Source organism: Heliangelus exortis, chromosome 3, assembly GCF_036169615.1.
Source record: "Heliangelus exortis chromosome 3, bHelExo1.hap1, whole genome shotgun sequence".
Lineage (NCBI taxonomy): Eukaryota > Metazoa > Chordata > Aves > Apodiformes > Trochilidae > Heliangelus > Heliangelus exortis.
The window spans coordinates 26,359,116-26,382,885 of record NC_092424.1 but is presented as its reverse complement, the minus strand read 5'-3'; the positions used below and the strand labels follow the sequence as shown (position 1 = coordinate 26,382,885).

Sequence of the window (23,770 nt, the reverse complement as noted above, 5' to 3'; positions counted from 1 at the left end):
GAACAGGGAAATTCCAAGAATGATGAAACAAATATTTAGGCTTCTAATTTGTTGTGTTCAGTTCACTGGGATTTATTTCCTCAGACATCTGCTGGATCCAATGTTGAACATGCATCTCACTACCCAGTGAGGAGTGGACAATGCTGAGCACAGAATGGATCATGGAGGGACTCAGTGTCAGGCCTGGGGGATGCCCTGCACAATCTAGGCAGCAAACATGACTGCTCTTGGTCATGCCAAGAAGCACTGGGATGCTTTTAGGAAGCGTTTGGGAACCAAACGCTGGTAAGGAACCAGTGCCACAGTACACGGCTCCAAACGTGGCTCCTCTCAACAGCTTGTTTACAAATATTTCATCAGTGCTGCAGCACTGAGTGCTGACTACCAGACAAGCTGAATGCCTGCATTTCATCACTCTCTTATCTGTCACCTCTCTGGGGAGTGTTTTCCCTGTTATTTCCAGCCCTGCCCTCCTGCTGGGATATGGCTGCTGAATAGTGGTATGGTAGTGGAGACCTGTGATGTTAATTTTGCCCTGTTTTTTGGGGCATGTGCCTCTCTGCCTGGAGATCCATGGCAGAGCTCCACTGATGCTGCTCTAGCCTTTCCTGCTGCTTCTCCCACAGACTCCTGGAGTGGGGCAGAGCTGAGAGGGGCACGTTAATGAGGAAAATGGTGGTATTAGGGATCCCTCTGTCATCCTTCACAATGCCATCCTCAGTCAGGCTCAGCACCTGGGAACCAAATGATTACACATCTCTGGAGAGAGACATCTCACACCATGCAGGGGCTTGAGAGGCAGGGAGCAGACATGTGGCTCTGGGCCATCTCTGGGTGCCTAACCTATGAGCTACCTTCCAATTGTTTGCCATTTGGAAAAGCATGTCATTTGTTTTATTGTTTTAAAGGGTGCTTTAACTGGATCCCTATTTAAAATGGATCTACTTGCAGTCCCTACTTTAAAGGTGTTTGGTTGGGCACTGTCCCTGCTCCTGTTAGAAGCAACAGCAATTCTTGGCCATCAGTAGGCTTTCCTGGGATGTCACAGTTGAACTGCCTGCTGGGAGCTGAAGACCAAGTTTCAGGCTGAAGGATGAGAGGAACCAATGGGCTTTCTTCTTTGTTTATTTCAGACAAAAAAAAGGAAGAAATGGGAGTGAAAACCCGAATAACCATGTTTCTCAAGTCTCATCTAAAGATGAGCTTATCCAATGTACAGTTGCCTATAAACAGACCCTAAGTCTTCCTCTTTTCATAATACATGACTTGTCAGGGTGACATCTGGTAAATAACAGGACTAAGCTGTCTGCTGTAAGGAAAAGAAAGGAAGAAAAGGAAATACCTCAACTCCTCAAAAACCTCATTTTTCCTTTATGAAATACGTTGGTAAATATAGTTCAGCTAACACCCTGCTGGTCTTATCATGTCTGAGAGCTATGGCAACATTTCAAACAAAGACAGCAAACCCTATACTTAAAACCAACCTTTGGATTTTTCAGGAAAAGCACAGAAATGAAATGGGAGTGATAACAAAAGAGGGAAGATGGTGGGTCACCTATGCGTGACTGCCAAGTCTGTGTCAGACTTTCCTGTGAAAACCCTTCAGATTGTGATTTCCAGGAACGCAGCTGTGCTTGTGCCTCCCTGTACACATGCCCTCATGTGTCTGACCTTTTCAGAAGTGTGCTGACATGTTCAGAAATAACCTTTGTGATGTAAAGATAACATATTGGATTGGGAGGGGGTGGGAATAAACAAATCAGCCCAAAGAGAACAGGTCCTTTAAAAGCCATGACAAGTTCTTGCAGGGATCTGGATGTGTGCTCAAGTCTGGCAGCTGCTGCTGACATCCTGCTTCTCCTGTGTCTGTGAGGCCTTTCTGGTGCTCAACACTGCAGGACTGAAGCACCCTGCATGAGTTCATCAGCTTATCCTCACGTCACCTCTTGTGGAGTGATTGGGAGAAAACTGAGAGAGGGGGAAGTGAGCTCACCTTGCACTCCTGTTGTATCAGCTGAGCCTTCTCATGGAGAGACTGAGTGACTGCCCAGCCTGGAGGCTGCTGCTGCAGCTGGGAGAGCACTGTGTCTCCTGAGCCCTGGTTCACACCTGAGACTACCTTCCTCACCAAGTCATTGCAAGCTGTGTCTTTTTAATGGTTCAGAAGCTGCAGTTTCCCTTTGTGGTCACTGTCAAAAGTAAAGATACCACAACACCTTTTCTGAAATGCTGGCACCTTCTCACAGGCACTCCAATCGCTTTTCATCGGGCCTGTCTTGGGAGGAGAGATAAGCTTCTCTATCAGCTCACAATAGCACAAGGACATATAAAAATCTTCCACTGTAAAATGGAGTTTGTTATTTTCCTGGGTGGCCTGAGTGAAGGCCCTGTTGGGAGCCCTGTGCTTTGGGCAGGTGCCTTGGAGATAGTCCCAAATTCCCCGCTGGGGAGGGACTCGAGGTGTGCGTGTGGTGTCCTCCTGCACATTGCCATGGACCACATGTCAGCAGTGGCTGGTGGTACATCTGGTCCAATCTGTACAGTCATTATTCCTTCATGTATCTCATGGACTTGGCTCTGGCTTCAGCAGGAGAGGAAGTAAGGCTGCCAGAAGATTGCAGAGTGATGGACAAGCACTCAGAGGTTAAATTCTTTCTTTGCCACTAACTGCTGGTGTTATTTTTGCCAAACCATGCAAAACATGGCCTGCAGAACTTTTAATCACACAAGTTATTTTAATCCTTAAAATGCTTCTTACAGTGTAAATGGGAGTGGTTTTATTCAGTGCTTCCAAAGATTGACAGCTTTTGTTTTGCTCCAGAGATATGCACCCAAATACATCAGGAGGGGTGTATAAACTCTTGCTTATCTTGGGCTTTTACAATTAGAAATCTTGCAGACTTGTTTGCATATGGCAAAATGGTGTGGCTAAGATTACTTCTGTAAATTGAAAAAATTATGTGGTCATGCCTTGATCATCTTGGGCAACTGCAGAAATAGGTAATTTCTGTCATGGATATACATATTTGTTTAGTGATTTACTGAAAAACTGACTTTCTATATCAGGTGACTGAGAAGCCACTGATTTGAACCAAGAGTTGAGTGTATTTCTCAATTGGACAACATTTTTTTATTAATTTCACTTTCAACTTGTTGAAGGGAAAGTTTCTCAAGCAAAGCCCTAAATGATACACCTAAGCAATATTTAACTAACTTTTAGCCTCATTTTATTATTATCTTTCCTGCTTTTGGAGCTGGTGTAATTTGATTCTCACTGATATTTTGGGAGATATTCTTAGTGCTCTTTAATCAAGAGCAAGAAAATGAAAAAGTGCCAGAGAACCACAGGAAGATTAGGAGAAAGTGGACAGAGCAACGTATAAACGCTACCCCATTTTAAGAAGTACCATTAACTACAAAGCAGACAATGAACATTTTCTAACATAAACTCCACTATGATAGATTTATAGAGGATTTATCCTGAACAGTGACTTTTTCCGTAATTTTCTGACCCAGCTCACTAAAGTCTAAGGTGTGAATACCACACCTTGCTGACTGCTTTCTTTAACATTTCTGCTGTCTTAGCTAACCATTGTCATTTCTGTCACCTGTCATTCATTCATAACTGAGTCAGAGAATCATTCAAATGTTATTTGAGCAATGATATTTGAATGTTGCTTATCAGTGACTCCTTGTCTGTCTGTGGGAGGCACGTTTTGCAACGTGTACTTCACATTTTTTCCTCTGATAATCTGGAGACCTGCTGTCATTCCAGGTCCACCAGCTCATCTCACTTCTCTGTGACTCAGCTTCTGCAGGGATCCCTCTATTTTCTGAGCTCTCCCAGTGGGATGCATCAAGAAGTGTTAATGTTGCTGAGCTCTGGCACCAGTGTGGTTTTCTTTGCTTAAATATATAGCAAACACAATTCCTACTTCAAGACTGATAGTTAAGATAGGTCCTACCTCTATGCAGAGATGGGGAGTGTGGGATGGAGGAGAGCAGTAACCTGTCAGCCCATGGGAATGGCAGTGGATGAGGCAATCTCTTTGGTCATCCTCATGCTGTTGTGAAATGGTCCTGAGAGACATCAGCCTTGCAGAAGAAGCTCACAATTGCTTTTTTCCTGCTTCTGGGGCTTTTGCCAGCTGCTAGTTTAGCTGAGCCAGGGCCCTGAGGTGTTGATTGCTCTCTCAGGAAGGCAAAGGGCTATGTTCACCTTTTCGATGAAGGGCATCGTGATATTTTCTGTGCACTGTCACTAGAAAGCTGCACCATCAATCAGGGTTTGCTTTGGAAGGTCTACAAAAGAAAAGCCTGTTGTGTGCAGCTCTCTTCACTCTCCCACTCAGAAGTTGGGTTGTGCCAGTCCTTATAACCCGATAGTTATCCCATGGGTAAGTGCTATCAATATGGTGTTCCACAGGAGATTGTTTACACAGTAAGGGTATCCAGGAGGTCTCTTTTTCAGCCCAATAGTCTCAGCTGCCAGCTTGCAGCATGTTGTGTCAGCTCCAAAACTTTTTCCAGGGCTTTGAATTTAACAGAGTTATTTGGAGTTACAGGGTTTTATTTCATAGAGGAACACTGGGCATGGCTCAAATAAAAAAGTTCTCCTGAGTCAGAACCTGCACATTCAGAAGTACTGTTGGTGGGCTGTAACAGCACACCAATAAATGCAGGTCAGTTTGTCTCTCTCTCCAAATCCAAATGAAGATGAGCTGGTCTTGATAATAAAGGAAGGGGTATGGAGGGTTGCTGCAGTAAAAAATTCAGCAGGAACTCAGAGGGGTTCTTGCTCAGTTATGGAGCATGTGGGTGAAGACAACCTTTGTATGGGACCAGCTTGCTCATCCAGATGAGTATGGCCTTCTTGGGTTTAACAGTGGCAAAACATGTGAATGATAGTTATTGTTCTCTGAAGAGAGCTCAGTTGGCTCAGGTTTTTCCACAATACCTCAAGCTCTGATCCCCACTGCACACAACTAGGTAGGTAACTAAAAACTGGAACTCAGATTCTTCAGAATAATGTTGTCAGTCAATCTCTATTCATTTTACAACTGTAGGTGCCCAACCAGTAGATCTTTCTAGTTTCCCATATGCTAGCATGATATTTTTCTGCATAAAATATCTAAGAAAAAACATTTTGCTCAATGTTATACAAGCAAATGTGCTTATGAGACAGAACAATGTAATTAATATATTAAGCAGATTTTTTTTCTTACAATTACAGAAGCATCTCAAAGCCCTTAGCTTGTCTAAGGTGCCTGTGTGCTGGTTGTTAGATGCCTGCACATTGTCAGAGACTCTTTTCTAAACTCATAGGAGTTAACAAAGAGAAAAGAGAATCCCCGTTGTACAGGTTAAAAATTCAGTGATTCACTCCAAGTAACAGATGAAGTCTGTAGTAAAGCTGGGAACAAAACTCTACTCCAAGTCTCAAGCCCTTTCCTGCAGTACTCCCTTGGTTTGTTATGCTTCATTGCATCAATAACAATAAAATAATGATGACTGTGCTAGGGGAGTCCTTCCATGATGTTGGTGCTGACGGTCAAATGGGATATGAATGTATCTGATTATTTATGGCTGCGGCGTACCTGGCATCTTGTCCATTATTCTGATGACTACTCAGCTTCATTCAGGGGTTGGCTGTGCTGGTGTAAAACATCTCTCAGCATCCAGCACTCACTCTGATTGCTGGATCTGTGCTTTCCACAAAGCAAAGCAAAGCAAAAGGCAGACCTCTCTGCAAGAAGCAAACACAGGAACTTGTGGTCTGTTTTGTATCAGCCTGTCCCTGGACCTGAGCAATTGTAGGAACAAATTCCTTCTTCTTGAGAGTGCTCTGCCATGGGGGCTGAGGCACAGCTGGGCTGCCAGAAGTTTGGGAGGGAAGAGAGGCACTGATTTTTTTTGTACATGTGCCCAGGTCATTGAAACCACCTGGCCAAGGGGGCATCAGGTGAGCAATATTTAAATAGCACAGTGATTGTGTACTTTCTGCTGCCTCATTACTTGTCTTATCCAGGACCTTATAGGAAAAAGTTCTCCATTTCATACCAATAGTTTTGATTATAATTCTCTTTCTGCTCCAGGATTAACTAACCCGACACCTTTTATTTTCTTTCCTACTCCCCCCTACCAGTACAGCAAACATGATGCCAGCCTTAATAACCCCAACAGACAGTAGTGCTGAAAGTTGCTGGAGGTGGAGAGGACAGGCTGCAGTCCATGCCCTCAGGAGCCCAAAGTGAGCATCTGACCTGGATTTCTTAGCACCAGGTGAGTCTTACATTTGCCAGACTTTGAGCTGTTCTCAGGAGAAACCATCTTGGTTTTGGCCATTCTTTCTTATTTCTCAGAAACTTATTCAGTCCAATCCCAGATTAGTTTCCCAGTAAGTTTTATTACAGGGGCCTTTACTGATTTTTCAGGCAACACTGTAAGGGAGGAGTATTAGCACTGAATTAGTGCTGAAATAAGGTTTAATTAGCAAGTGTGAGAAGTGAGTCAGGCTCTGCCCGTGAAACCTTTCTTGAGACAACTAAAGAGAAGGTAGGTAGCATTCAGCTTTCAAGCTATCTTTATATTTGGTAGCTCTCATGGTCTTCCTCCAAGGCCCAGCCTTTTGGCAAAAAACTCAGCAATTGATAGATGCAGATAGTGCTGAGAGATAGACAAAGGTGTGGGTTGATGTGTAGCTATTACCAGCATTCGTGCAGTGACTGGAGCACTCACTGTTGTCTTTACAAACCTTTCCCAACAAGTGCCAACAGAGTCCACATATTTCTACTGGCCTCCAGCATCAGCTGTTGCTGAGAAACTAAATTAAACCCAGCAGGAGAATTCAGCAATGGGGAGCAGGTGAGGGTGGTGAAGATGAAGGGTGTCAGACCCACTCAGATGGGTAGGGGAAGTTTTGAGAAGATGCTCACAATTAGGGTTCAGTTTTCAAGGGTTTGGCTGTCAGATCAAGAACTTTGTGGAAACAGGCTGTTTTAAAAAGAGCTGCATGTCCACTGAAAGCAGTTATTGATGCTTGTTAAGCACATCTGGAGCCCTAATTTTTCATTCAGGCCATGCTTTGTGTCTAGCTAAGGAAAATAAATCTCATGCTCTTATTTTTCTCTCCTCAAACACTCATGCATTTAAAACCTGCAAATGTAGGAGTTGCAGAAGGAAATATTTTATCCCACACAGGATATAATTCCCCCGTGAAATGCAAGAATTCAGCAGGGTTCAGGGAGGGAAAAATTTTACGTCTGGACCTCAGTGAAAATACGCAGTAAGGTGTAAAGGGAAGTCATGGGTTTGATGTCTGAATTTCTCAGTCCTATTGAACATCACTTGCCATCTGGAGAACAAGATCATCCATGTATACTTCAGATATTTTTGTTGTTAATTTGGTTGTAATGATTGGATGTGGGTATAATGCCACTTCTAAGGGACAGAGCCCAGAATGAAACTTGTGCAGTAGGTACATGCTTCTGTTCTTTTCTCTTTGGACAGGAGGAAGCAGAGCCATGTGATTGCAAAGAGGGATCATATCCCTACATATTCTTGTCTGTCTGAATATGGCTAAGTTTATAGTAATATTCTCCACAGATAGACTTAAAGTGCCCTGAAGTCCCTATGTCATGTTAAATGCAATACCAGATCAAGGCTGCTGAAAAACATGTCCTACTGTGTCAGAACTGAATGTTTCATAATCTCTGGGTGAAATACTGTTTTATCATACTTGAGGACTATGTTCTGGGAGGGGATAATGTCTACTGTTCTCCTCTAATTGTAGCTTTTTTTTTTTTTTTTTTTCCTCTACAGAAAGTAAATGTCTTTTGTAAGGGCTAGTCATTTTCTCTCTGTGGTATGATATACCTTTCATCTTTAGGAATCTCTGCTAGCTCATTGTCATGGCTCATTATTCAAATTAACCACTGATGACAGTAATAGTCACAAAAATGATAATACTTATTTATTCTCACTTTCAAACAAGGATGAGCCATCACACTCATCCTGGTTTTAAGTGACTCCAGAAGAGTTTTGCTTTGCAGAGATTATTGCTTTACTACCCACGTTGCTAGGGTGTATATGCAGTAACACATCTGTTACAAAGAAGATGCTCACTGATTGAGCCTGAATCAGTTCTCAGAAATCTGTCAGTCAAATGTGGAGGTGACACAAGCTTCACCACATGATCACCCGCAGCATCTCAACCTTAGCCAGGTAGGGCTGACTTAGGGAGCCCTTGTAGACTCTATTGTGTCTTCATGTTCATTCTAATTTCTCTGTTGGGACTCCTTGAGGAGTGGCCCAGATCTTTGCATTGATTTGAATAGGGCCTTGTGCCCCAAGTAACATCACAGTTTTTTTTTTTTTAGTAGTATCTTTTGCTGTCAAGTTCCTGAGTGCACTAATGAGCCTTAATGGCCCTGAGCCCAACCATACCCATGGGCCCCAGGGCTCTATTTAACTCAGCACTGGACCTTTACCCTTTCCCTGCCAGAGCTATTTTAGAGAAGTAGTGATAAAGTAGAGTACTTTATACATCAACCTGTAGACTGATTTCCTGGCTTGAGCTAAACTCAAGCCCTCATTGCTGTGACTGAACCTCAGCTCTGACTTGCTTATTGACTGCCCAGCTTAATCTTGGACTTGCTTCATCATTGTAATATTGCCTTATGGTCTGGAATCTTGATTGGAGCTGGCTGCCATCTCCAGGGCTGCCCTGGATACTGTGGGATGATGGTCCCTGGCTGCATGGTCCCTCCTGGTTTACCTTCCCTTGGGGAGCAGCCCTGCTCTTTCTGCTGGCTGACATCCACAGCCCACCCCACACCCCCATGTGAAATTACTGCAAAAGAATGTATGTAGTTTACCTGTTTGTTTTCATGGAAATGCAGCCTTTCTGGAGTACAACGTGGTCACCTGGTAATTTGCAAACAGTTTTTCACCAAAGAACCTGAGGAAACTTCTGCTCTCAAAGCCTATGTGCAATACATATCTCATCAGGATCTCATCCAATGTAGAAAACTGTCTAATTTTCAGTTTGTTTACCTTTTTGTTGTGACAAGTCAGAGTCCAGCAGTTAATGAGCATGTTCACTGTCACACTGTATTAGAGACTAGTGTAGAAGAAATGTTAAATGAGTCACATGGATATAACTGAGAGCAGAACTAGACCCTGTGTTTTTGAGAAAAATCACTGTGTTAACTTTTGAGGTGTAATTCATGGGGCAGTTCCAGCAGGAGGGAAAACTTTCTCATTGCACTCTGAGTTTCCAAGAACCCCCACAGCAAGGCCTGAAGGGACACTGAAATTTTTGATTATGTGTCCTTGAGCTAAGTACTTGACATCTAAGTTTGCTGCTTACCTCTGCTACAGTCTTTCTTCTCTGTCTCTCCACCAGGCAGACATGCTTAATGAAGATGGGGTGTGGGGTAACAAGTGATTTGACTCTTGGATAAGAGGCAGGGATGCTTAGGTATCTCCTTCTAGATGGAGTGGAAATAAAAATGTAAGTGACTTAAATATCAGGGAGGTTCCCAAATAAAGCGCAGAGTCTGTCAATACAGGTGAAGGTGCCAACATGCCCCCTTTTTGTAGTTCCTTCCTTTCTTAAATATTTGTGAATAGGTAACTTAGAGTGGTTTTCATCAGTTACTGATGAATTCAGATAGTGCAATACTGCCTTCTTCTCAGGTAGTTTGTTTTTGCTCTTTCGTATTGCTGTCATAATTATTTGTAAGGAGTTTCTGCTTTACTTGCTTGCAACATCAAGATGAATTTAAGTGTGTCTCTGGCAGCTGCAAATGTGGCAAAAGAAACAAGTATTTTAAACCAGCATGTTGTGCATTTCTAGGCCCTCCGTGGCTCATTCCCTTTACTGTAAAATTAATTGATGTTATATCATTGCTACTTTGGATAATACAAGCATGGATTTTAAACTGAACCTTAATGTCCTTGTCAACATCAGCAAAGGATAGTGGCCTGCCTTCAGTGGAGATAAAAAAATATTTTTATAGAGGCAGTGTACACATTCGTTCAGCTGTTAAGTAGGGAGTTTCAAAAAGATACCATCAGCGGAGTTTTCTGTTACACTGATTTAAACTGGAACGTGCTCAGATACTCTGTCAATGAGTAACAGACAGATACCTACTCAGATATCAGACAGATAACTGTCAGACAGATACCTACTCTTTTGGACAAAGAAGCTTTGGGCTTTTATTATGTCTCTAGACCATACTGTCTCCCATGCTTGAAACTTTCTGGGTATCTAAAATGCATCCAGTGCACTGCTTATTTCCGTAGGGTGGTACACTCTGACCTCCAGGATGTGCCTGTGACATAGTGACTATGGTACTGGTTCTCCTTTGGTTTGTGTAGGGTAGTGTGTCAGGTCACTACATCACCTGGGGTACCCTGTCCAGTTCTGGAGCCTCCAACACAAGAAGACACAGACATGGAGCTCCTGAAGCAAGTCCAGATGAAGGCCACAAAAATGATCAGAGGGCTGGAGAACCTCTTCTGCGAGGACAGACTGAGAGAGTTGGGATTGTTCATCCTGGAGAAGAGAAAGCTCTGGGGAAAACTTATGGCAGCCTTGCAGTACCTGAAAGAGGCCTACAAGGAAGCTGGGGAGGGATTTTTTCCAAGAGCATGTAGTGATAGGAGAATCCTGGGTTTTGTCTTTGGGACCATCAGCAGCAATTGGCCCAGGGTGTTGTGTGTGTCTCAGAGCTGAGCTTTTTGAACTAAGCATTCCAGAAAGTAACTGTCTTCAGGAAGGAAAGCAGTGTGAAATTCTTGCAGGGATAGAGTCACTATGGGTGAAAGTGAGTAAAATGGGAAGATATAAATGATATACAGCTGAAAATTTTTGAAAACACAACCCAATGCACAGTGCTTGTTTCAAAATGGTAATCCAGGTCAAAATGCAGTATTTCCCCCCCCCCCCCCCCCTTTCTCCTATGTAGTCTGAGCTTGTTTGGTTTTTGGTGGGTTTTTCTGGTTTTGGTTTTTTTTTATGGTGGTTTTTTTTTGGTTTTTTGTACGTTTTTTTAATTTGAGTCTAGAGAAGACCATCATCACAAATACAGTAATCTGCAAAACATTTAAAATTCAAATTCTTTGTAGTTCCTGTGGAGAAAATTTTAGAGATATAAAGCATGTGGAAGGGAAATGTGAAAATGGAAAAAGTAAAAGTAGCTTTGGTAGGTATATGATGAAACAAATACCTGTAAAATTCACTGCACTGTGAAGCTTCCTTTCTAGTCTCCTAGACAGTCAAAAGCAAGGGTAGCAAATGTAGGTTTATTTAGTCAGCTACATTGTAATTTGAAATTTATTTTATAAGGAAGAGGCACAGGACTGTGTCAAAGCACCTTGAATTAAGTGTTTCACTAATTAGATCCTTTGGTGTTTGTAAGCAGGCCTTTGTGACATAGGCTGTGAAAAATTGTTAGATTTTTCAATGATTAAGTGGTTCTTTTTGTGTCTTGAGAAACATATTTTTTGCCATCATGTCACCATTATGAATACAGGCAGGAAAAAATATTTTTCTGGCTGAACATCACACACTAGTTTTAGCCAAAGGGCTTATTTCTGAGAGATTTTGAGGGACTCACAACTACCTTTTGTCCTTACTGCCTTTACTCATGTGAGTGTAAACACGGAGTTACCACTTAAAAATAAGTAGTATCGCTGTGTATCTGCTGACTCCATTTGCCTTCCCCTTACTGTCTGTGGGATATGTTGTTGATGACACTGTGGGAATGAGATTCTCCATTTTGTCCAAAGAGAATAATAAATATATTTGTTTAATTTTTGTGTGAAAGCTTACTACTCACCAAAACATTTTCCTTTGGATGTGTTTGTATACTTGTTCCTCCAAGAAGTTATAGGAAAAGCCCTTACAGAAAGGAAAACCAAAACGTTACATTTTTCTTGTCCTGGAAATTTGTAGTCCAGTTTTTTTTTTTTCAAAATGAAATGGTAATTGGAGCTGACATATTTCACTTCCAATGAAACAGTGTTTCTTGATAGTGCACTAGAAAGCTCTAGCCAGTACAAACTGGAAGGCTCAGTTTGCATGCATGGACAGGATACTGGCTTCCCCAGATGAAATCATTGACCTGTGTTTTACTAGGAGTCAGAATTGATCAGAACAGTGATCCTTTCTTGTTTTGAAGTCTATTAAAAAGATGCCTTTCTCTTGATTCAATGGTAACTTCTTTTTTTAAGAATTGAGGCTTGGTAAATTGTTTTCAGTCTTAACACAGAAATGAATGTTTTATAGTCACTTTCTTCTGTCCATGCTGGGAATTACCTGGTCTGTGAGAGGCATACTTCTAAAAATGAGATACATCCCACTTCACAGAGAAGTGAAAAACCATCATAGCTGTGACAGTCGGATGCATCTCTGGAAAGGGAAGGATGAAGGAGCAAAAGCAAGCTGCTAGGCTGGCCACTCATTTGCTGTAATCTCTGCAGAATCTGCACAAGTGTCACATCTACTAGGCAGGCAGGGTTGCTCTTGGTTCCTACACTAATCAGCTAAAAGTTCCCAGTGATATTTGCAGTGGAAAAGATTATGTTTTTCTTTAAAGATCCTGCTTAAAACTAGCTCATGATTGCAAAGTGGTGAGGCAAATGTTTTCAAGTGTTGCTTCTCTGCAGTGCCTTGCCATATAGGGACCACAGGGTAGGCTCTGGTTGTTAAGTTTGTCATGAGTGGTAGGAGAGCTGCAGAGCTGTGCAAGGAAGATAGTTCACCCCTGAGATAATGCACAGACCTTAACAGGGAGGAGGTCTGTCTGCAACCCTCAGCTGTCTTCACAGTAATTATCCTCATTTCACAGAAAAGTGGAACAGACCAAACTCCAAATGAAAATGTAGAGCACCTGGCTCCCGCCAGAGTGAGGTGGGCTTTTCAGGGAATCCATAATACCTTCAGGAGGTCATCAGTAAGCCATATTCCTAGAGGTATTCTGTGATGGAGCAGGATGCTGAGCAAACGTATCCTCAGCCTCATCTTCACTTCTGTCTCTTCACTTGTTGCTTTGGAAGTTGCCTTCCCCAAACTATACCTGGACTTTAGCACTGCTTGAAAAACTATCTGCTTGAACTTCTGGATCACACTGATCATATGTTAAGGAGACAGGTCCTCTGAGCTCTTCAGGAAGGAGCAGGAACTTTCTAGGATCCTCTGCCTATTGCCTGCTATCCCAAGACTGTGGCAGGATCACCACACTAAGCCAGGAATTGTCTGTGAGCAGAAAATGTTTCCATTATATTGGGACATTTGGCCTTGATACTTCTTTTGTCATCTTGTACCAGTTTTTCTTTTCATGCTTAAACTTGAAGCTAGATACTCTGCACAATCAGGCTGAAGGGAAACAGCTGTTGGCTGTAGTCCCCTGGAAAGCTCTCCTTTGAGCTCAGATCTGCCCATTCTTGGCATGAGCTCCTGCAGGCAACAGGTGACTCATTTTGCTACAGCAAGCACTACCGTATCCTCTGCTGTCTCCTCAAATGCTATAGGCAAATCACAGAGGAGTTTCATCTTTGCCTCTTCTGCTAATGGAAGAGAAGCTCTGTGCTTACCCTTTGCAACAGAGCCAAGCCAACCCTGGAATATACATTTGATCTAGATTATCTCTTTACTCTTTGGCTTAAAGTAAAATACAAATAAAGCAAAGGAACAAGACTTGCTTCCCCGCCGAGAGATTTAGTGTGTGAGTCATGGCCACTTTAAAGGAATACTGAATGGCTACTGTAAATTAATTGGATAAAAGAGTCAAATGCATCCACTAAATTAGACTCCTGTTGAGTGACGGTTGAAATATTCAACAGATTTATAGTCCAGACCTACCTAAAACACTAAGGAATTAACAGAGAAAGCTTACTTTTACTTTTTTTTTTTTTTTTTTTTTTTTTTTTTTTTTTTTGTGTCCCCAATTGTCCTACATCCTACACTAGCAATGTCTGACACTGGAGGCAAACAGGACAAGCTTTTATTTATCTTGATTTATAACAGCATTTTCCGCAGTGGCTTACTGAAACTGTAAACAAAATGTTCACACAGTGAGAGAGAGGAAATGCCTGTATATTAAAATCAATGGACCAAATTGTGTGTTAGCCTGAGAGTACTTTTGGCCATGGGATGGAAGTGACCTGCATTTGGCAGAACAGGGACTGAATCTTGTCTCTTGCTATTTACAGTGACATAAATGTGTGGCACCTTTGACGTCAGTCAGCAAAGGACAGGCACAAGTATAAGGGCAATCAAGTCAGTAAGGCTTCCATTTGTTCACTTATCTCAGGCGAGGGAGAGTTGTACCTATGAGGGCCTTCACCTTCTAAAATAGACCATCTACAGAAATTCTGGGTGTCTGTGTGGAGCTCTGGCTCCCATGACCTGAGAGGAGAGAGGAGACATCAAGGAAACATGGCTCAGGCCTACCGTGAATAAAAGCTACTATTGCAGATGAGCTAAGCTTACCCCTCCAAAAGTTTCTCTTTTTGGTTACGTATTTCAGTTGGAAGAGTCAGATGGAATATTTGTGTTGGCTTTATGCCTTGGCTGTGCAAATTCTCAAGGGTAAGGAAAATGTTAGTAAACTAGTAAGTGTCCAAGAACTGGAAGAAAATAGGTTGGGTTGTCAAAATCTTTTTAATCTCTTCTGAAACTTCTTTCCTCTAGGAGCACTTTCCCATTTGGAGCAGGAAAAAAACAAACAAACAAACAAACAAAAACCACCCAAACCACAGTGCCAAAACAACACTGATGATGTCAGATGTCTCTTTCTGGCCCTGTAAAACTTTTTCTTAAATCTGGGTGATTGCCTGCATTCATGTATCCCCACATATATATGTAGCACATCTTGTTGGGACTCTACTGCCACAGTTGCTGCACCCATGCTAACCATGCTCTGGCTTTTCCTGCTCCCTGATGATGCTCTGTGTGCTTTCACCTTCCAGAGCACCTGAAGGCACAGGTTCGAAGCCAGGGTTCAAATCCATCTGCCAGAGGGAAGGGGACCATGTATGAACACCAAACCAGGATTTGTATCACTCTGCTCTCCCCAATACCTGCATGGACATCACTGCTGTTTTTGCTGAGACAATCTGAAGAGCAACCTGTTCTATGTTCCTGGCACTGAGGTGCCACCCAAGGTCCCTGCCTGTGGACAGTGGTTGGTGGCTTTGAAGACAGTTTATGCTGAGCTGGAGGTGTAGCTGCAGGTCTGAGAGGGAACAGAGGAATTTTGCCTGGTAGCACTGGCTTCTTGTGTTGTTCTCTGGTGTTTTGTGTTTTTTTTAAGAACTGAATCAGATTTGGATTTAGGGTGGAGAAGGTATTGTGGCACAGCTCTGTCCTGGGTGGGCAGCTGGCAGTAAGATGATGACAGCCTGGGCTGTGCCTCTTCAGTGACTGTGTTGAGTTCCTGTTGTGGGGATGCTGTGGTCCATTTGAATCCTTCTTGACTCTCCCTGATGGGTTTTTTTAACCCCAGAGAACATCAAAACCTGGTCTGTGCTATAATGTGATCACAAGGTCTTTGTTCTACCAGCTGTCTTGTCTCAGTCAGTGTTGGAGTGGAAAGCAAATGAGTTATATGCCTATTGCTGTGGAACTGAGGCCTGCTGCTGAGGATGGGGCTCCTCTCCCAGCTGTCACGGTCTTCCCCTCTCATGTGGGCTTGAGCACACTGGTGCATGTACACAAGCCCTGAGATCATTTGTCCATGGGATTTCTGTGCAGCAGCACACAAATTCCAGAATGGCTCCATATTTCTCAATACCTCAAGTACTCTGTGTCCAGTTCTGGGACCCTCGGTTTAGGAAGGATATCGAGGTCCTGGAGCAGGTCCAAAGGAGGGCAACCAGGTTGGTGAGGGACTCGAGCACAGATCCTATGAGGAGAGGCTGAGGGAGCTGGGGCTGTTCAGCCTGGAGAAGAGGAGGCTCAGAGGAGACCTCATCACTCTCTACAACTCCCTGAAAGGAGGTTGTAGCCAGGTGGGGGTTGGTCTCTTTTCCCAGGCAACCCTCAGCAAGACAAGAGGGCATGGTCTCAAGTTGTGCTGGGGGAGGTTTAGGTTGGACATTAGAAAGAATTTCTTTACTGAGAGGGTGATCAAGCATTGGAATGGGCTGCCCTGGGAAGTAGTGGATTCCCCGTCCGTGGAGATATTTAAAAAGAGACTGGATGTGGCACTCAGTGCCATGGTCTGGTAACTGCAGCAATAGTGGATCAAGGGTTGGGCTTGATGATCTCTGAGGTCCCTTCCAACCCAGCCAATTCTATGATTATATATATGGGTCTACAGTTACCACCAAGCCTTGTGGTAACAGGCTGGGTGCAGCCTAGTGAAATAGTGGTATTTCTGCTGTTTCACAAGGGGCTACTCTGGGTTGTGCCCTGTGGGTTTTTGGAGTCCATCAGAGCCACCTCAGCCCTCCAAGGAACAAGTAGCCCTTTAGTGAAGTACAGATAATGGCTGCTTTACCATGTGGTAGTGATATCTCAGCAGGAAAGGGAGCCCACCAAGGGCCCACTAAGCCCGTGCTGGATAAATAACCCCTCACTCAGTGAAAGTCTCAGTGCAGGTGGAAGATTCATGTTGTTTATTTGCTCTGGGGAAAAGTTGTAGTGGGGACCATGTAAGTTTCATCAGTGTATTTATAGTAGGGCCCTTACTGATGGCTGGCCTCTGGTGGGAGGTGACAAGGCAAATAAATAACAACACTTGGATGGAGAATTCTGCAAAAAACCTGAAATGGTTTCTGAAATTCTTTTCAAATTGAGAAAACAACTGCGCCTCAGCAGAGAGCCTGCAGTGAGGGGATCCATTATGCATAAAGGAGTAGAGAGCAATGGGAGTATCTGTGAGTGCTCAATTCCAATGCCAAGGGTCCTGAAAGACTGCTGGGCAAGACTGTGATTTAGATGATCTGGAAGTGTAACAAAGAGTAGTGGAACTATACAGGAAGCAAAAGGTATGTTGTGTGTGGCTGCTTACCCTTTTTGGCAGCTGAATTTCTTGGGTAACGCAACTTGTCATGAAATGTTAGCATCAGAAATGGGATACATTTGCATATGAATTCTGGCTTATGCTGTTGCTGGCAAATGTTATGTGGATGCTGCAGATGAAAAAAATTTACTTTCTATACAAAGAAATAGTCACCATGATGGAAATGCATTTGCTTTTTCAAAACACGATTAGCACTCCACCAGAACTTTTTTCATTTTTGTGTTCATCTTGGGGATTGCCACCTACATCCTTATTTTTTCATTATATGAAAAAATAATAGGTTTCATCTGGCAAGAGAATGAAATTACTTCATGGATCTTCTCTGATACATATGGCAGATCATACCTTCTCCCTCAGTGACAGACTTGAGTGACTTTGAACCAAACTTGGCAGATTTGTAATTAAATGAGCAGGGAATATTTTTTTTAAGGAGTCTGAAAATGGACTCAAATAAAAAAAATTAGTTCAGCTGTTTGCATCATGGTTTTTTCCTGTTCCATGACTATTTTACTAAATTCAGCTGGCACCTAACATCCCTGCTTGCTCACCAGTGCCTTATGTCAGCCCTGCTCCTGCCAGAGCCAGTGCTGTGTTATACAGGACAAAAGACTGCTTGCTGTGTTTGAGAGTGTTGAGAGCAAGGCCTGCCCATAAATCTGAGCTCATTTAATGAAACTTTTCCTAAAAGTTGAAGCTGAACAAAGGGGAAACTGAACCAATCCCATGTGAGCGATACCACAGACCTTCTGAAGTGCTTAAACACCAGATTCAATCATGATTTCAGTTCACTTAATTTCCTACTTATTTTTAAATAGTTATGTTGGAAAAAGTAACCAAAGTGCTGAGATTAAAGCAATCATAAAAATAATTAACATTATGCTGTTATTTCTGCCCTGATGCCCATAGTCCCAGCCTGTCCTCAAATGGGACAATAATTGCAGTAAGATCTTTGGTTTCACATTGTCAAGTCTTTATTCCTTCTGACTTCCATAGATGTGGTTAAGGTGCTCCAAAACACCTCCAACCTTTTCTGTGATGTTTGTCAAGAGTTTGGAGCCTGCTCTACCTGCCTGTGTGAGGGCTCTAGAAAATAAATAGCCATAAATTTAGGTACACAAATCTAAACTTCGCCTAATTTTCTAGACTTACTTTGGTTGTAGAATTACCTGGAAGTCCTTAAGCTGAAAGATGTCCAGTATTAGACCCCCCTCCCATCTTCCTGGCCTCCACTGGCACATCTGACATGAAGGCTATCAAATAAAAAAATAAAAGACTTTTGTAAAGTTCTTGCATACTGCAAGGAACTTTTGATCAGTAAAGGCTAATGCTTCTTAATATCAGAATCACAGAACTGTCATTGTTGGAAAAGACCTGTAGGATCACCACATCCAACTGTAAACATCTCTCTTGAATTATATTTTTGTTTTAATATTTTAAAAATATAATTATCAATATCTTTATCATGGTACCCATTAGATCATGTCCTGAAGTGCCTCATCTACATGCTTTCTAAATATTTACAGGGATGATGATTCCACCACTTCCCTGGGAAGTCTGTTCCAATGCCCGACTGCTCACTCAGTAAAGAAATTTTTCCTAATATCTAGTCTAAATATCCCCTGATGCAAATTCAGGCCATTTCCTCTATTCATTTCTTTTATTATTATTCACTTGAGATCAGAGGCCAGCACCCACCTCCCTACAACATCCTTTCAGGTAGGGCTAGGCTAGGTGCTAGGGCTAGGTCTGGTTTGCTTTTGCTGGCTGATCTTGGACAAATTACTTCCATAAAACTGGGCCTCTTTTTTCATTTCCTCTTCCTGTAAAAGGGGGGGGATGCTGAGCATCATGTGTAGAGGCACTCAGCTGTCATGGTAGGCAAAGCCTTAAGGATGTTTCTTGGAGAGGAGAGGGTAAAGACAGTAGATATGTGCATTTTCTAAGTTTATTGGTATTCTGTTTCAGAAAAACTCCTGTAAAGGTTCAGGATAAAAAGTCCTTTAGAGGTTGAAAAGAAAATATTTGGGTTGGAATTGTCTTGTTTTGCAAAATTTTTCATTGTGACTTAGGAATTAAAATATTTTAAAATTTCTGTAATGAAAACTTTTTTGTTTGATCTTAAATGTGGTTCACTTTGACTTCAAATGTCTTTAGAGTGCAGTTAGATTTTTTTATAGCTGGAGCTGAGATTCTATTTTATGACGTCTTTCATAAACTAGAGAACTCTGTTATTTCTACAGCTCTATCCATAAACTCACTAGAAATATACACTTGCTGTACAAAAGCAATATTAAATTTACTGTAGATATTGGTGACTTTGACTTGTCTGGTCAACCCTGAACAAAACATGTATAAAACTGGAATCAGACACTTTACCCTCTGGATGCCTCATAAGATTGATCTGTGCAATCTACAGTTTAAGGGTCAAGGTAAACCTGAGATTGTGGCTGCAACTGACTCACTTAAAATATGATGCTTTAATGTGTATGATTAATGACTGTACATTGTTTGTACATTGTAATGACTGTTCATTGTTTGTACCAAATTAATTCTAGGATCGTGTATACAATCCCTGCAGAACCTTTCTTATTTTTTCTCATAGGTAATAATTTTCATAGGTAATAATTTTCTTGTCTGTTATTATCCAATGTGTTACTTGATTTGCTTTTATTGAAATGCTTTTGCTGTCTTTCACATGTTTTATACAGTTGTTATCCTGTTATTACAGCTTACTTGCCTGAACAAAGCTAATGTCTTGCAGAGCATTCTGCAAAAACATACTGACATTAAGTGTAACACTGTTAGACTTCCCTAGCAATTCTTTCACTGATGATCATTGCTGTTTTTGTCTCAGACCCTCACATTAATTCTCCTGTAGGCTGTAGAGTGGTCTTGGGCCAGTGGCCCATGGAGTGTTTCTGTTGGCCTTGGTGGTGTATTCTGTGGATCACCAGTCTGCGTAAAAGTATAAAAGTATATAAAAAAAAGTATGAAAGTATAAAAAAGCATAAAAGTCTTTCTTACCTTCTCCCGATATACATGGAGAATTGTTTTTCTTCTCTGGCTAAATGAAAAAATACGCTACCCTTGGTTCTTGGGGCCCTTCCTTAATCCTGTCCCACTGCAGACTTTGGCTTGCCTGCCTCCACTCATGTCCTTTTTTCTTCTAAGGGAGTGCAGTAATTCGGGATGCTTTCTTGGGTCCAGAAGATACTTGGGTGGATATCTTTTCAGTCTTCCCTTTTTCTTTCCTTTTGCTCCTGGTGGACCTGTGATCAGTTGAGGTCAAAACAGTAAGGTGAATGGCCACGAAAGTCCCTGTTCACTAGTGACGACCCTGTTTGTACCAGTCACATTCCTGCTGAGGAATATGTTTTCCCTAGAGGTAGTTACCATGGGAATGAACTGGCACTCCTTTGGATCACAGATAGCAGAGTCAGATGTTGTGGGAAACTCTAAGCCCTTTCTTGTAGTGGTTTCCAGTTGTGTCTTGGACCATGTTGTCCCTTGGGGGCCACTGTGTACTTTCTCAGATGCCATGACACCTGCACTCTGCATACAAGATGGACAGGGTAACTGGTACCTCTTGTGTCTGTTCCTGGGACAGATCTGATGGTGGGACAGAACCCTGAGCACCAGTGGTGAACCTCAGAGCAGCCCAGCTCTTGCTTTCAGCCCAGCCTGCTGCAGCTTCTGGAGATGGCTGTGGGGATGGGGCTAGGAGGTGAGGAGGGATGTGGAATGCTTCTGGGGGGAGTTTCACAGCATGACTGGACAAAGTTTTGGGTGGCCTGGTCTAGTGCTGGTGGTCTAGTTTCTCTCATTGTGTGACTGGAGTTGAGACCACCAAAAGTTCCCTCCAGCTTGGCATTTCTATGAATCTTAGACATCTGTTTTGCCAGAAAACCAAAACAATTAATCACTATAATAAATAAATAAAAGGAACAGAAAAACTGCATTGTGAAGTAAAACAGAATAATGAAGAAAGAAATGAGACGAGGCAATATCCGGACACTGCAATAATTTCTAATGATGGATTTAAGCAGAAAAGAAAGCGACCAAAGACAGGCCTTTGAGCATGTTAAGAGAAATAACATGTTATTTGTTGAAGTTAATGTTGAAGTTAATGAATGAGACTTTACAGCAAGATTACAGCAGCAGTTGTGGCAAGAGGAAATGACAGACACGGTAGTAGAACAATAACCAGAGAAGTAAAGGAGAAACAGAAATGTATTGTAGATGAGGCAGTTGTAGGATGATATTTGTGAAGCACAGTGAGATTATTATAAAGTTTGGGGTTTTTTTTTTGGTTGGTTTTTTGTTTTGTTTTTGTGATTTATTTATTTATTTATTTATTAATAGCTGTCCTCTAAAAGTGATGTCTCACCTTCAAAGACTTAAATCTTGGAAAACAAATAATTTTGGCTATGGAGTCGTTGCTGTATGATTGATATAAATTGCCATCGTTGTGCCCCCTGTGTGCTCTGTAGACCAACTTCAAGAAGGTGGCATCCTGCTCTGCAGCGGAGAGAGGTGACCTCAAATACAGGCTGGTTTGTGGTGCCAATGTGTAACACTCAGTGGGTCAGTGCTTGTGAGCATTGATTGTTTTCAAAGGACTGAAAACTCCTTCCTGAGATCTCTTGACAGGAAGAGTGTTCAACAGTTATGGGTAAAAGGTGGAGGAGGGGGAGATCATGGCTCTTCCACTTGTGAGTGGAATCATTCAAGAAGCCTTTTTTATGTTATTTTGGATTCTGACAAAACTGAGTTTATCTTTTCTTCCTCTTTTATTTATTTACTTTGTTTTGGTTGCCACATAAGGAATCTTGGGTAGAGCAGATTTCTTGCATCCCAGCTCTAGTACCTGTTGAGTTAGAATTACGTAAATCCTGAGAAATTTGTATGTGTGACAGAAGCTGTTCAACAATGATCTTTCTCTGGTACGACAAGGATTCATCACATGTGATGTGATGTGATGTGATGGGCCTGGGGCCCAAGGAGGGCAAAACAGCAGGTGGAGGCAATTCAAAAAGAAGCTGGAATGTGGCAGCTAATGTCACCCGAGCCTCATTTGCTTCAATAATGAGGTGTACAGTGATACAAAACCAACGGGACATTTACAGTTAGGGCACGATAAATATTCTCCTTCACTTAACAGTGTATCACATAGCTTTTATTCCTATACATAGAGATCAAAATAATTTGATATGAGATCTTGGTTTTGCTCATCCCAGTAATGACCAGGAAATTTTTGTATTTTGGTCAGCTGAATGAATGAACTGGCCATTTGACAAAGCCCCTGAAGTTGCTGCCTTTTCTCATCTGCCCAGGGAGATGAAATGCAACACAGCAGAAAAAGGATCCATGTGCACTGGGGGAAGCACAGTACTTCTTGTTTTCCTTCAGTGGAGAAACAATCTCTTCCTTGCCAGCTGGCAAGCATAGGAAACTCTATGAGGTTCATGTCCTACAAAGGCCATGGGCAGGTGTATGACTTCCAGGAGATGGCCTTGATTGAAGTCATCTTGGATGAGTGATAAGGGGAGGAGGCTCAGAGTCCAACCTTCCAACTGGTTTGTCCCTCAGCCACCCTGTAGTGCCTTGACCCTCCTCACCTCCATCATGAAGGGAGCTGTGGCCTCCTCTGAGGGCCTGCACTACACTGGGGACACCATGGTCCTTATGGGCACCAACAAGGTCTGGGCCAAGCTGGAACCTGGGCTGGCCAGAACTGTGATAACAATTGGACTTGTGTTACAGCTGTTGTATTTGCAGGCCGCCCTGCTTTTCACCTTTGGAAACCATTGAAGCAGGCAATTAGAGAGACAGCAAAGTGGATTTCAACTTCTGATCTTTCATCATAATATAAAGGAGGATTTGAACAGAAAATGAGTAGGAGAGATGCTGATCTTATTTTAGGTGTAAGTCCATCTGCTGAAAAGGCTAAAATCAGAACAGCCCATAGAAGAATAATGATTTTGGATCATCCTGATAGAAGTGGATCACCTTACTTAATAACAAAAATAAATGAAGCAAAAGACATGTTGGAATCCAGTGCCAAAAACTGAAATTCAAAGCCTTCTGTTGTAGGAGATTCAGCAGATGTATTGTTCAATAGCTTTCATATCTATTTGCTCTGCAGTTTCTTAACACAGAATTTGACTGTTCCTATTTATTCTTATAATTAAAAAATGATGACAATAAAAGCAAGTGGAAATATTTTACAGTTATGCCAAGTTATGTACAGTTATGCACTTGCAAGGAACAAGGAGTTGGACTTGATGATCCTTATGGGTCCCTTCCAGCTCAAGATATCCTATGATTATTCCACTGCAAGAACAACAAAGTGAAAAGTTATCCAAAAGCCTAATGTCCAGGAGATGGGGAGCAATACCTGAGTAGCTGGCCTATAGCATGTCCTCCAAAGCTAATGCTTGGACCTGATGAAGGGTGTATCATCTGTAACTGAACAGACTAACAGCTTTCCTGAAACTATTTCTATGAAGAATTTGTGTTCAGGACGGTGTTCTATGAAGGTGTTCTTGGAAAAATAAATGCTTTTAAAGTTATCACAGGCTTTGGAAAGAAAAAGCATGTGGGCTTCATGAAGTAGCAAGAAATAACAGTACAGATGATGCCATTGTGACTTAAAATGAGTCAGTATTTGGCTGTCTTAAACCAGGCGTGCATCAGATACTTTGGTTATGATGAAAACAAACTCTTCTAGTGAA

General features: G+C 42.2%; 1 pseudogene; it reads left to right on the top strand.

The window, feature by feature from the left end:
• LOC139794881 (uncharacterized) overlaps positions 1-23,187 on the top strand; it is a 46,041-nt pseudogene extending 22,854 nt beyond the window's left edge.
• The last annotated feature ends 583 nt before the right edge of the window (positions 23,188-23,770 follow it).